At 43.7% G+C, this 14,620-nt stretch overlaps 1 protein-coding gene across 1 annotated transcript in view; it reads right to left on the bottom strand.

Annotated features, from left to right (window-relative positions):
• Nucleotides 1-13,326, bottom strand: part of LOC126209561 (uncharacterized) — an 811,828-nt gene extending 798,502 nt beyond the window's left edge. Inside the window, exon 1 of the mRNA XM_049938895.1 lies at nt 13,114-13,326. The gene's annotated coding sequence lies outside the window, so the exon portion shown is untranslated. The remainder of the gene's footprint in view (nt 1-13,113) is intronic.
• Between the last annotated feature and the right edge of the window lie 1,294 nt (nt 13,327-14,620).

Genomic DNA, 14,620 nt, shown 5'->3' on the forward strand with positions numbered 1-14,620 from the left:
GTAGTGTATTGTCGTTTGTTTCTTCACTCGTATTTCTTTCTGAGGGAGTTGTTTGATGATTGGTTGACATTCCGTTTTACATTTGTATCTGTGCCCTATCTGAGATTGCGGCGATTAATTGTATCGCATGGGTAGCGTTTGTGTTGTTGCCAATGAGATACCGGCTACTTCTCTCGAAAGACATGAAGGTTTACCGTCTCGATTTGACTTACGGATCGCAGTTAACAGTGTTACAAGCCCGCCCTCCAGTTTGAAGATATAGAGCTCAACCTCGGTTACTGGCGCAAAACCTGGCGATTCGGAACTTTACATCTCTACATCACCATACCTACCGTACACTCATCAGCCAGACCACTATGACCATCGACCTACTATCACTATAAACCCGTCCAGGCGATAGCACGTCACCTGGCTGGGAATGACTGCTAATCAGACACACGCAACATGCATGTAGTGTCGGTGAGCCTGCTGCCCGTGTATAGAATGGGGAAAGCATGCGATCTATCTGAGTCTGACCGAGGGCGGATTGAGATGGCCCGGTGGCTCGGCAGGAGCGTTACGGAAACTACACTTCTTGTCGCGTGTTTGAGAAGTGCGGTAGTGAGTGACGTCAACATGTGGCGAAAGCAGGTTCAGACGTCATGAGGTTGGCGCTCACCACTCATTACAGATGTCGGACGTCGAAGGCTTGGCAGACAGGTAAAACAGGACAGGTGGCGAACTGTGGCGGAACTAATATCAGACTGTAATACTGGGCAGAGTACAAATGTATCTGAACACACAGTGCGCCGAACAGTCCTAACGACGGGCCCCCGCAGCCGACGACCCAGCAGGTGCCAATGCTAACACAACGACATCTGCAACTGCGATTTAAAGTAGCACGTGACCTTCGGCACTGGACGTTGGTACAGCAGTAGAGCGTTGCCTGGTCTGATGAACCCCGATATATTCTTCATAATGGGCATGGGAGGGCGTCAATCCGTCGTCTTCCAGGAGAACAGCTTCTTGACAACTGTACTGCGGGATGGGGATAAGGTGACGGCAGCTCCATTACGCTCTGCGAACATTCACATGGGCATCCATGGGTTCAGTAGAGCTCGTGCAAGGCACCATGATGGCCAAGGAATATCGTACACAGGTTACAGATGACGTACATCCCTTCATGAAGGTAATGTTTTCCAATGGCAGTGATATTTTTCAGCAAGATACTGCAGCATGTCACAAGGCCAGGAGTGTGTTGGAGTGGTTCGAGGAACAGTTCCAATCGATGACCTGGCCCCCAACCCGCCATATATGAATTCGATCGAACACATCTAGGCAGTGACTGAACGTTGCGTAAGAGTTCATCATCCCTCCCCGGAATTTACAGGAATTGGGTGACTCGCATGTGCAGATGAGGTGCCAGCTCTCTCCAGAGACCTATCGTGGCCTCATTGCTTCCATGTCACGACGAGTCGCCGCTGTTATCTGTGCCACAGGTGGGCATACTGGCTATTAAGAAGGTGGTCATAATGTTCTGGTTGAGTAGTGTGTACTGGCTGGCCAAATTCGGGCGATGAAAATTTTATCTACCACTAGTACTGAAATTCGTTCTTGGTCAAGTGCGAAGGTTCATGCGTCCGTTAACGATGGAGACGGATATTCATTTCATTTTTAAGTTTGTCAAACCTGATTTTTTACATGTGCAGAAGACCGTAGCCGAAAGTATTTCTGCTGATAACAGCGGCTTTCTTCCTAGTAGTCAGCGTCACCCACTCGTTTAGTACAATTCGTTTTCACACAGAAATAGTCATACAGCTGTAACGATACTTCAGGAATAATTGATTGAAAGAATGTAGCATCGTAAACGATCTTAAAGCAGTAGGTAGCGTCTATTCGAAATCGAAATATCGATTGTATTCAAGTTTAATTCACGTATTCTCCCGTGTTAGACTGTGTAATACTTCTCTTTTAGTCCTATTGATTTTGTTGTTCACTTCGTAAGAAGAAACGTAGTAGCATTTATTTTCAATACTTTGACAGCCGAAACAGTGTATTGTTTTAATGCTGCACTAACAAACACTTCAGCGTATGATGTGTTGCTAATTTCGCGCTGAAATTCAAGGTGTCGTTTATGAACGTCGTATGGAAATGTCGTCTTAAGCCGGCAGCGGTGGACGAGCGGTTCTAGGCGCTTCAGTCCGGAACCGCATGACTGCTACGGTCGCAGGTTCGAATCCTGCCGCGGGCATGGATGTATGTGATGTCCTTAGGTTAGTTAGGTTTAAGTAGTTCTAAGTTCTAGGGGACTGATGACCTCCGATGTTGAGTCCCATTGTGCTCAGAGCCATTTGAACCATTTTTTGTCGTCTTGACCGGCTGCGTTACGGGGACTGTGTGGAAGATACTATCATTCGTCATATAATGAGTGGGAGAATTGTACGGAGCGAAACAATTTCTGTAACTGGATCAAACAGTAATACCATGCCTGTACGTTAATAGTTAGTACCTCAGTGCGTATACAGCCTTGCTGATGGGAAGTCTATTGTCTCGTTTGTTCAGATACAGCAGTCATCCATATTGAATGGTGAAACTGAAAATCTTAACAGATTTTGACTGTTCGAAAAAGCTCGTAGCCGTTAAAGTTTGCCATCAACAGTGCGATGGAAACCCCGTACGTGCGGAAGAGGGCACGTGGTTCACCGCCGCTCACCTTCCCCCCACCCACCCTCTCCGCTTTTATTTAATGTAAGGACGATGAACGGGAAGAACAATGATCAATACTCATCTGCATAACCCCGAATTTCTCTAATTTTAGCGTCCTAATAAAAATGCAAAATCCATTTTGTAGAAAGGAAAATATTTCTCACGTACAACTCTCGGAAGCCTCGTAATAACAACGCGAAATGCATTTTGCAAAAAGTAAAATAATTATAATGTAAAACTCGTGGATTTTCATGTGAGTGGTTTCGTCAGAATGTTCGCCGGAAGGTGATTGGTGTGACACTCATCGAAACAACGTACCAATTCGACAAATTGACTTGGCTGAAAAAACGGAAGCTTTATATTAAGCCGAGTAAAAAGCATCACGGCAGCTGTACGGTTACTTCATCTAAAGAGCACAGCCGGTTTCGCTCTTTAAATAAAGTAACCATACCGATTCAGTGGTGTTTTTTCGTGAAATAAAGTTCTTTAGCTGTGGATGTTCGTTAATAAACTTTTGTGTTCAAGCATTATATTAGTTCAGCTCTTCAATAAAAGTTGATACATTGTGGAATGGGGGTTCTTGAATTTCCAGACTAATTCTGTCTGCAATATTCAACGCTTTTCCTGTAACGTCTTCCGATAGAGTTTGTTGGGCATTTTCGTCAAATCTCTACTGGTGCCTGGACAATCCCGACGCGCGAATACAAGGGCGGGGTGCACATCCACAGGACTACAACATCTGTTGTCAACAAATGCCATAGTGTTTGAGAGTCCATAGGCAGAACAGGGAAACCATCGGAAGTTCAGCAAGGGAATACCGCGGAAAAAAAAACAAAAAAAAAAAAAAAAACACTTCACACCCGGAAAAGTCCCAGTCTTCCCAAATATATGCGATTAAGACAGAAAAAAACGACATACTCTCATTCACAGCTTCCATAGGCGTAGTCCACAGACCTATGATCATTGCCCTAGTGCTGAGTGAAAACTGATAATGGTGAATGCACAATTCGATTTTGTATCGTATAAATTATAGCACTGTCAAGGTTGTGAGAGTTTGTTTCCACTGAGGTTCTTAAATAAATAACATATTTTCCGAAGAATGCCTTTCAAGTGCTATATTGTTTTCATTTACCATCTTGGACCTTACGCTACAAACATTTACTAATCACTGATCTCAACAAATTATTATTATTATTATTATTATTATTATTATTATTATTATTATTTTACTAAAATATTTAATAAATTTTATTATTATTATTATTAATCGTATGCATCTGTTGCACGCTAAAATTGAATGTGTTGGCAATCTACATTTGTATGTGCGTGAAGGACGGATGGGGGGCAGAAAGGAAGAGGGGTAGGGGTAGAGAAAAAGAAAAAAGAAAGAAAGAGTGAGTGAGTGAGTGAGTGAGTGAGAGAGGAACAGTCATCCGCCCAGAACTGAACCCTTGATATGCGTCTAGTGACAAGTGGTGTAGCTCATCTTTGAATTCTTTTCCATCAATTTCGACAATCCAATTTGGTAAGGTCCATAGACTGTCCAAAAATACTCAAGAATTGGTGGAATGCGTGTCCTGTAAGCGACTTCTTCCAATAAATCTCCCTGACGTCTGTCTTCATTACGTTGAGATTTGTGTGGTCGTTGCCCCTTGAATTCCTCGGGATGATACTCCTGCGTACCGCACGCTAGTGGCTCTTTGCAGAAACTGATCACCGACAATGAACGATGGCTGACGGTTTCGTTCACGCCCATTAGACTGCTTTTACTTGTAGTGGGTCTCAGTTGCCAATCTTTGCCCCAGGCGTTTGTCATATTCAAGTATCCTAACGATGTGAGCTTAATGTATGCAACTGCGTCGTCCGCTTCAGACGTTATCTGCCAGGTCATTTGTATACATGGTGAGCTGTTGAGGTCTTTGTGGTACGCCGCTTCTTCTTCTATCGATGCTCCCTGTTAACAACGAAATACCGAGGATTTCTAGGAAGTCTTCAGTCCCCTTACATATCCGTTCAAACATTCAGTATTTACGCAGTTTGTTTACTAGTGACAGTGCTAAATGTATGGAAGAAGCGAATCAAGACATAGACCTGAACAGCTCCGCTATCTACTACTTTCGGGATCTCACTGAGAAACAAAACAAGCTGCGCCGGACACGATCGGTGGTTGCGGGAACCATGTTGAGTCTGCGCTGTCTGTTGACACAATGAGGTGTGTGGAGGAATAAATTAGCTGTAATACTGTTAAAAATATGAGTTCATATATACAAGGTGTTAAAAAAGTATTCCACATTTTGAGATAAAAATGTCCAGTAAACATGGCTAGAGCAAGACTTCATGCCTTCAGAGCGATAAGTACTCGTTCACGTTCTATACTGTAAAACGCATATCTTGTTTTGCAAGCTCTTTACGAACGACCTGCAGAATGCAGTAAACAAACGAGAACGCTGCGCTATTGTCCTGGATACATCATGCAGTGGATATCTGCTAGTGTTGTTAATGTGAACCATACCCACAGTTGTGGATAAGTGCAGGGTGTACTTACTGGTAATGGAACAAGTTTGTGTTTGGAAAAAATTGTGATATGCTTTTACATTGTAGTTTTATCTGCATTTAGCAGCATAACAGAAAGCTATTATTCCACACAGGAAATGGCAGACATTGTCTTCCGTTGTGATATGGCAAATGGATATATATCATATGATGAGGATGTTTGGTTTGTGGGGCGCTCAACTGCGCGGTCATCAGTTCCCGCACAAAGCCCCAATATTTACATAGTCCAATCTAGCCACTGTCGCAAATGATGATGATGATGATGATAACACAAACGCCCAGTCACTGGACAGGGAAAATCCCCAACCCAGATGGGACTCGAACCCGGGACCCCGTGATCCAGAGGCAGCAATGCTAGCCACTAGATCACGAGCTTCGGACAGGTCGTATGATGAAAGATGTCTAGTGAATCGGTGACCAACTTGGATTCCCTAAGATGTTGGATAGATAGTTGCATGTGAATGGACACCTTAAGGTTCAAAATGGCTCTGAGAACTAAGGGACTTAACATCAGTAGTCATCAGTCCCCTAGAACTTAGAACTATTTAAACCTAACTAACCTAAGGACATCACACACATCCATGCCCGAGGCAGGATTCGAACCTGCGACCGTAGCGGTCACAAGGTTCCAGACTGAAGCGCCTAGAACCGCACGGCCACACCGGCCGGCGACACCTTATGGAGCACCTAAATTAGCAATGGCTTGCAAGAGCATGTCGTATGCAAAAGCAAACAGACTACATTAGATGCTCTGCTGTGGAACAGAAACAGAATGTGTTCTCGTTTGTTTGGTGATTCTTTTCTTCGTGTTTGTGGCAGGAGATATGTCAAACAGAAAAACTGAATTTGACGTTTCCATGGAATATTATGTTTAAATAGAGGACCTATATTACACCAAGCAAGATGGCTCCTTCCACATGTAACCTAAAGACAGGTTTATAAAAGTAGCTAAAAATTCTATTTCCCGTGTATCACTGTGAAATACCGTTTACAGTTCTACAGCACGTCCCACTACTCTTGGAAGGGGATGGGACCGGACGGAGGGGATATGGAATATTCTTTAACGCCTCATATATGGAGTAAGAAGTTGCTGAACACCTTTTGCGTTATATTGATTCTAATCTTAACCTTTTCTCTAAACATAATCAGTTGCTGAGTGTCAAGGTATCAGTGAGCAGTCAAATGAAAACCTAACACTCACCATAACGGGAGCATGGTATGCTTCCATTCAAAAGCAAAATTGGGAGCATGGTATGCTTCCATTCAAAAGCAATCACCTCAAACACTCAGACGTTTATCGCAGTGGGAGATGAGACGATCAATTTCTGTTCCGTAGAACGCGACCAGCGACAGGAGGATCCACAACCGAACACATGAAAGGTCTCTGTTGGATTCCTTTCATGTTGATTTCTTAAATCCGTTGTAATTTACGGCATAAATTCCTCTTCTACATTTACTGTGGCGTTTCTGACTATCTGGGAGGAGACTGAGTAGTGGAACATGTTACTTTTACACATAAACAAGAACGATATGTCACACTACTACACTTTAAAACACAGTTTATATGTAATTCATGTCACACAGTCTCTTATGGAACCTACATCCGCTTTATTTTATATACTGTATATGATAAGATACTGTCATCCCCCTTCCCTTCTGTGTGAGAGGATGAATGAGCAAATGTATTTCTAGTTGCATGCTTGATGGTAGCAGACAACCCTGTCTGCTAGAGAACAGTAGGGCCAACGTCGGAACAGGTAGCTACGCTTTCTAAAAGCAGAGAGGTTTCTATTCTTAGTATGGTCCTGTCCGTCCCTTGTCATGTTGGTATAGGAAGCTGCCTCTCTGGTCACTTCCGTTTGTATTTGTGAGCCTCCCTCAGCAAGGGACCACGGCAGTCTGTCCGCAGCGAGCGTCTGAAGTGGTAAGATCTCTGGCTAAGCGCGTGTCTGCTAAGTCCGTAGGACAATGGATTTCTTAAGTTCAGCCTAACTGAAAATTTAATCACCTTTATTTCAGGTTTAGCTCTAAAATATCTAATGTTATCTTAAATTGCAACGCAGTGTATTTCGAGTGTGAAGTTCAGAATATCTTCCAGTAGTTGCTTTGTCACTACTTTGTGAGTAAAGTGGAACCACGTGTTGATCAGTAACTCTAAGATCATCAATCTTAAATGCGAATGTGCGTGACATTATAACGTCTCGTCTTGACAATATTTTTCAATATAGCAACTTTTCTTTATGTTCAACCCACGTGGACTGTACTTTGTGAGACCATACCACGTGCTTATACAATTGTTTGACCCATCAGGTTAATAGTAAGACGATAGTAACCTGTTCGAGGTTTTTATTTTGTAAATTGCTTTTCGATCTAATTTATCTTAATTACCAAAATTATTGTGGAGTTACATTCTTTGTGTAAACCAAGTTGACCACGTGAAGCATGTGGTGTAATTATTAAAGTAGCCCTCAGTTATTCTCTTCGGGAAGATTTCACAGAGAGTTAGTATGAATTTAGTATACCAGTGTGTGGTAATTTCATGACGGACAGGATTGCGCTACGAACGTAACTTCTTTGGGTGAAAATTGAATCGGTTGGTTGTGGTTAATTTCCTCTTGCATATGTTTCAACGTTCTTCGTGTGTTATTTTATGAATGCAGTGTTGTATGTAGTCTCCCAATCTTGGCTCCCTATTTGATGTGTTCCGTAAGATTACAAACTCACATTTACACAATCCTAAATAAGGCACCAGTTTAGTTATGAATCAAGTTTAATATGCTGAAATTTCAATGATCAATGTTAAAATAAATTTCCAAATATAAACTGATTTATTTCTTTTTATTTAAATTCTCTTATATATATCACCGGTTGTCGTATGACTATTAAAAGATTATAATTAATGTTAGTCTGGTTGGGAATTTGGTAAGCTAGACTGGATACGTGGTGAAACAGTTGCTCAGTAATGCAAGGTTAACATCCCCAGACAGCTCACAGCTTTTAACTCACTTTTATGGTCTTGAATAGCAGCACCGCTTGCATAACGAATTAAGGTAACAACATTACACACACTCTTGCAGTTCCTCGTCTGCCTGATGCTTATGTCCACTCATATCTTTCTTCGGGTCGCCAAAGCTGTGAAATTCACACGGTGAAGGCTCTGGGCTGTACAGAGCACGTTGCAGTGTTTCCCAACAAACATCGGCCCGGCCAAAGAAATCCGAAACTGTTCACACAAGTTCCGGCAAGGTCATGATGACCTCTTTCTTCAATGGCTCGTCGAGTTCCTCGAGCGTGGAATCAATAAGCAGTGCGCAGCGCTATGAAGACACTTTGCAGAAACGAAGACGTGCCATGAAGTCAAAACGCACAGGAACGCTGTCTGACAGAATCGTCTTCTTGCCCCACATTGCCAATCGGACGAAGGCTACACTTCAGTGATTTGGTTGGGAAACAATGCAACATTGAAACTTCCTGGCAGATTAAAACTGTAAGCCCGACCGAGACTCGAACTCGGGACCTTTGCCTTTCGCGGGCAATTGCTCTACCATCTAAGCTATCCAAGCACGACTCACGCTCCGTCCTCACAGCTTTACGTCTGCCAGTATCTCGTCTCGTACCTTCCAAACTTTACAGAAGCTCTCCTGAGTCGTGTCTGGGTAGCTCAGATGGTAGAGCACTTGCCCGAGTTCGAGTCTCGGTCTGGCACACAGTTTTAATCTGCCAGGAAGTTTCATATCAGCGCACATTCCGCTGCAGAGTGAAAATCTCATAACGCAATATTCTCCGCATTGGTCGGATCTTTCACCGTGTGATTACCAAAACTTTGGCGATCTGATGATAGGCATGCGTCGACGTCGGTTTCGGTAGGACGAGGAAGTGCAAAAATGGATGCCGTTGTGGATCGGACAGCGGCCGACTGCGTTTCACGAAACAGGAATTGATGGTCTCGTCTCCCTCTGGCATAACTGTTTAAATGCACGTGGTGATTACTTTTTAATGGGACCATTTCATGGTCTCGTTGTGGCAGGTGTTTGGTTTTCGTTTGAGTGCCTCTTATACTGCCTCGCGCACGGTGAACTGTTGGAAATGCTGACCACCATTCGTCAGCGAGTACGGTCATGGAAACTTCCACCGTGGCGACCATTCGGGTGTATCAGATCAATTAAGCGAAAGCAGCAGCGGTTGCCGGGCGAGAGTAGGGTAGGGTATTCAGAGGATCTGGGACAAGGCTGCTGCCGGGGCGCATGAAAACAGACAGCGGCGTGCCGTGTTGCGTCACTGCTGAGCGCGCCGCGGCGGTGCACACAGCGCGCAGCCGTGTCATCCGGGCTTATGTCACTGGCTGGCCAATTACCGGCGTAGAGTGCAGCAGCCTGCAGCGAGGGACCTTGACTCGCGACTACTTGCAGCCACCGGCCAACGCCGCCAGCTGTCCGCCACAGGCGTCACCATTACACTCCAGCACGTCAGCTGTGGAATGCCTTGGTCCGTGACTGAACCATTACCGCTACCATTACAAACTCCCGATAAACTGTCGTTACATAGAATCTTGGAAATTTAACAGTAAACCATACGATGACACATAACGCCTCTCTTTTAGTGCCTGCCTCTGGATTTGATGAACATTTCTGTGAATTATCGCGTTTATTAAAACTGTGATGAAGCGCTCTGCTCACCATCGGATGTTCTCTGTTCCCACTATCAATCCGGTAAAGATAATGGACTGACGAGCAATATTGTGCCGAACGGGACTTTCTGAGCCGCCTCGTTGGTCGGTGAACTACAATTTCTCTCTCTCTCTCTCTCTCTCTCTCTCTCTCTCTCTCTCTCTCTCCCTCCCTCCCTCCCTCCCTCCCTCCCACACACACACACACACACACACACACACACACACACACACACACACACGTACTTGTGTGAAGAATATCAGTTTCAAAAAGTACCGAAATTAATAACGGTATACAAGGCTCCGGTTGGATCTACACCTTCCGCCAGGTAGTACATGCGAAGTTATCCGACGACGTCGTAAGGAATTCTATGCAGATTGTTAATGTAGCCCTTCTTAGTTGATGCAAACTGACAATATGATGTCGTAAAGCTTGGCACATTCGTATTGAAGTAAGAGTGATTTCAAGTAGACCTATTAATGTTCCAAAAAATTCTAGAGAGTTTGATGCACTGCACCAAAATTCTAGCGCATTGGGAATGAGACGGAAGGGTTACCACTTAGGACTATTTTGGAGGAAATTTTTAATTTTGGCACTTGCCTGATAATTAAGGGACACCTGTCATAGACGTTTTTGGACCCGGTTCACTAGAATTATTCTTTTTTCTGGGACTCTTGCATCTGTTGAAAATTAAAGCAGAGTGTGTTGAAAGGAGAGGGATGAGGGAGGCGAGATCAAGAAAATATATTGACTTTAATATGCTTCACTCTCGGTAGCGGATGGGAAATTTAACTACAAAAATCTCCCTGTAGTTTTTACAGGAGCGATCAGTTACGTAGCGTACTGAAGTGAAACTTCACTCGTTACTGACAATTGTATTCTTGGCAGTAACAATGCGTGAAAATCTGGTTCCGAGGAACTTCTCTAGATGTTTCGTTCTGATGTAGAGTAGGTGGCGGAATAACAACTCTCTTATAACTATTTCCAATGAGGAATCCACTCGTCCCAAGCAGTCTACCTAATAAGATAGCAATGTTTAGCAATGCTTTGTGGTCCTTTCAATTTAGCGGTGAAATTTGTATACAAAAGTAAATAAGAAGAAAAAGAAATACATTTGCAGTTACAGTCCTTGCCATATAACTTTGAAAAATTAGGTCTCATACAACTGCTGAAATCGTGGAGTCCGCGATTGACGATTCTGTTCCTTTCGGCTTACTACTATTCAATTTGGACATAGAATGACTTATACACTAAATAAATAATAGTATGATCATGTAAAATTCAGATTATGTCGGGCAATCATCGAAACTACATTATACACTTAACAATTACGTATTTTAGGACGCGATAGTACTTACGCATGCAATAATATTGAAACAGGTTAAAATTCACCGGTCCTGGCGAACATTCAGTTAAGGTGGCTTTTTTGTGTATGTGTAAAGCAAATGTTGAAAGTGCAAATCCGCTCTCATATGCCAATGATAGACTTTCCCCCAATTCCAGACAACACACTGACAAATGGAAGGGAAAGAAGACACTTTTCAATAATCCGGTCCATCAGCTCAGAACGCGAAGAAAACTCAAACTGGATGTAGCATGAATGTGATAGCCAAAATTATGTCTGCGACTTGGCTAGTGCTTCTGAAGTTGTCTGATGCTTCGTAAAATTCGATAGCCTATGGAAGGTAGTCCTCGCTTAAAATGTGTCCACGTATGTCTGTAGATGTCAGTTGCTGATGATGGCAGTATTACCGTTGTCGTCGACCTATGTTATGAAAAGGGCACACAACATTTTCGTTATTGTTTAGATAGCAGGTCATCGCTGAATGCCTGCTGGTAGTTACAACATTTGTGGCAAAAATTAAGAGGTAACGTCCTTCCATATGTAAGAAAAGTTTTCAGAAAGTTAATCCAGCAAAATTAAAATACAACACTATCGAAGGTAGCGGTCGAAACAGAATTTTTGCACGAAAAATATTTGACGGAAGCAGTATGTGTAGCGAACACGAACAGGCCTTCCACAGAAAGACTGGATTGAGTAACGCACATTGCCTGTCACATAACTTCGTTCATAGGGGAAAAAAAAATAGATCGAAGCTGAACAAACTGTACATAACTGCAGACCCGTGTCCTTTCAGAATATTCTGCAGCTATGACAAACACATTTGTCTGTTTTTTGCTAGCTGAAACACCAGTGTGGGTGTGGCACATAAGAATGAAACGAATGAAATGTCACAGGGTGTAATCGGCGGAAACACATGAAGTACTAAAGGTAAGAAAAAGTGTTTCATAACTTGCAGGGTGCTGTTCATTAACTCGTATCAGCCGCTTCGGCTGTAAGTGTAAAAGGCGGAGGAGGAAAGCTACATCGGGATCCAAATTTGGGAGACAACTGTATAGCTACTACGCTAGTGACAGACTTTTAACCACGGAAAACTTAACAGCTCTTAATAACAATACCTTAATACTATATAGCTGTAACTGAAGTCTGCAGCATTGAGTCTATTTCGAAACACAAAAGTGCATTACTTGAACGGTATAACAAAGGCAGCTATTTAACATTTAATTTACATACACTCATGTGAAAAAATTACGAGGAAGTAAAGCAAAAGGTGAAAATCAAGTTCATCTGCATTTTAGACCTTATACCAGAAGCTCCCTTTCTTTCCGTCTTTATCACACACACACACACACACACACACACACACACACACACACAAACAAACTGCGCGCCCCAAAGGCATCTAATTTCCGACGAATTGAGTACACTACATCTGGATACAGAAAATTGACAATCAGCATCGTAAAAAAAAAGAAAATAAATAAGAAAAATACTGCGGGATTCCTACTTGTAGAATGGTACTTCCTGCGCGATTTACAAAATTTGAGAGGTTTATTTTATAAGTGTGTGGTGTTAATGGGCAGCAGGTTCGGTATCCTAGTAACAAATTAAACTGCCTATTCGTGCCAGAGAAGAAGGCTGCACGCGAGGAGGCGAGAACACCACGGTTAGGCCTTTTAAACGCCAAAATTTGCGGTTCTTATTATTTCGCGCTGTTAATAGCATCTGGACAAACAAACTTTACGAAGTGTTTATTTACTACAAGTGAATCCAGTGATAACACATGTTGACGTGAAATAAAACAGTACGTCAAGTTCGCTGGCTGTTCGAGGGTGGAGTGTTTCCGTCCTTGGAGTACATTGTTACCTCGGAAAAATTCTCGGGGAGCGCAGGCAACTAGCTGGTGCTGACGTGTGGTCTGTCCAGTATTTGGTCAGCGGCGGTGAACGACGCCGCTGCCACTGTCGCCGGCGCACAAAAGCGGCTCGCACACACGGGCGCCGAGCCGCGACAGCAACACGACACACACAAACGCACCGCGCCCGCTCCTGAGGCACACTGGCGTGTCGGACCCGTCTCGCCGCTAGCCAGACCGCAGCGCCACGCGCGGCACCCGCCGGCACTATCTGAGCAGAGCCGAGCTACCTGTCAGGGCGCACGTGTCCGCGAGGCGGAGATGAGCAGAGCGGTAGCCGTGGGGGGCGGGAGGGGGGGAGGGAGGGTTGCGAATCCCGGCCTGCAGGGGCAGATTACAGCTGTCATCCCGCACAGCAGCCGAGCCGAGAGGGATTTCTGGCTTTTGCAGCCAGGTAGACGGCGTTCGCGCTCGATTCGCAACTGGTAGGACGATGAGTCACAGGGGCTCTCGGAGCAGGGACTGCAATGTCGATGGGATACCGAATGGAAATACTAGCCGTAAATTTGGCTCAGTCCAGATTGTCACACACAAATAGACGAACGTAAGCGAACGAGAAGAAAGTTAGGCTGTTAAAAGTAACATAACCGACTTTTGTTTTGATTTCTTCGTAACGTAACACGTACAAAATTGTATGACTGTATCAATATTTGATATTAAATAAGTAAACATAGTACTTAAACACGTAGTTAGTAAGTAAGTAAGTAAAATTAGCGACTTCAAGTCTGTTATCGCAAAGGAAATCAAAAACTGTATGGAGATTTTACACTATGTTTGTGACTTAGTGTGATGAATCCTCATGTTGAGGTGAATTTAACTATGTTCTAGAAGCGTTATCGTGCCAATGCTCTTGTTGGTTGAATTTCTGTCTACTACCCTGCATCCCCTCATTCTTCTCACAACAGAGGTTACGTATTTGAATATGACACGTCTACTCAAAAAAATGGCTCTGAGCACTATGGGACTCAACTGCTGTGGTCATTAGTCCCCTAGAACTTAGAACTACTTAAACCTAACTAACCTAAGGACATCACACACACCCATGCCCGAGGCAGGATTCAAACCTGCGACCGCACGGCCAATGCGGCCGGCGACACGTCTACTCCAGATTACTTATTACTTCCTGTCTTGCCAAGGATAGGTCAGGTAACTTGAATGATTTTTATAATACTTCACGCTAGATTGGGCGATTACGAAAGATTTTAGGCTCTGTCCTGTATTTCACTGTCTTTAATACGTGCTGGGACAGAAGGGACAGCGTATTGCAGGTTATCCAACATTGATGGCAGGGAGCCAGTGACGGGGGGGATGGTATCAGTTGTAACATTTGCATTCAACTAGCCTCAAAGTTCAGATCCTTACACTTCAGTTTCATCTGAGTGGGATAATCAATATTGCCATACTGTACTAAGGACAGGTTATCTGGCTGTAGTGCAACTGCGGCCGCTGTGACAGAGC

Source organism: Schistocerca nitens, chromosome 1, assembly GCF_023898315.1.
Source record: "Schistocerca nitens isolate TAMUIC-IGC-003100 chromosome 1, iqSchNite1.1, whole genome shotgun sequence".
Taxonomy (NCBI): domain Eukaryota; kingdom Metazoa; phylum Arthropoda; class Insecta; order Orthoptera; family Acrididae; genus Schistocerca; species Schistocerca nitens.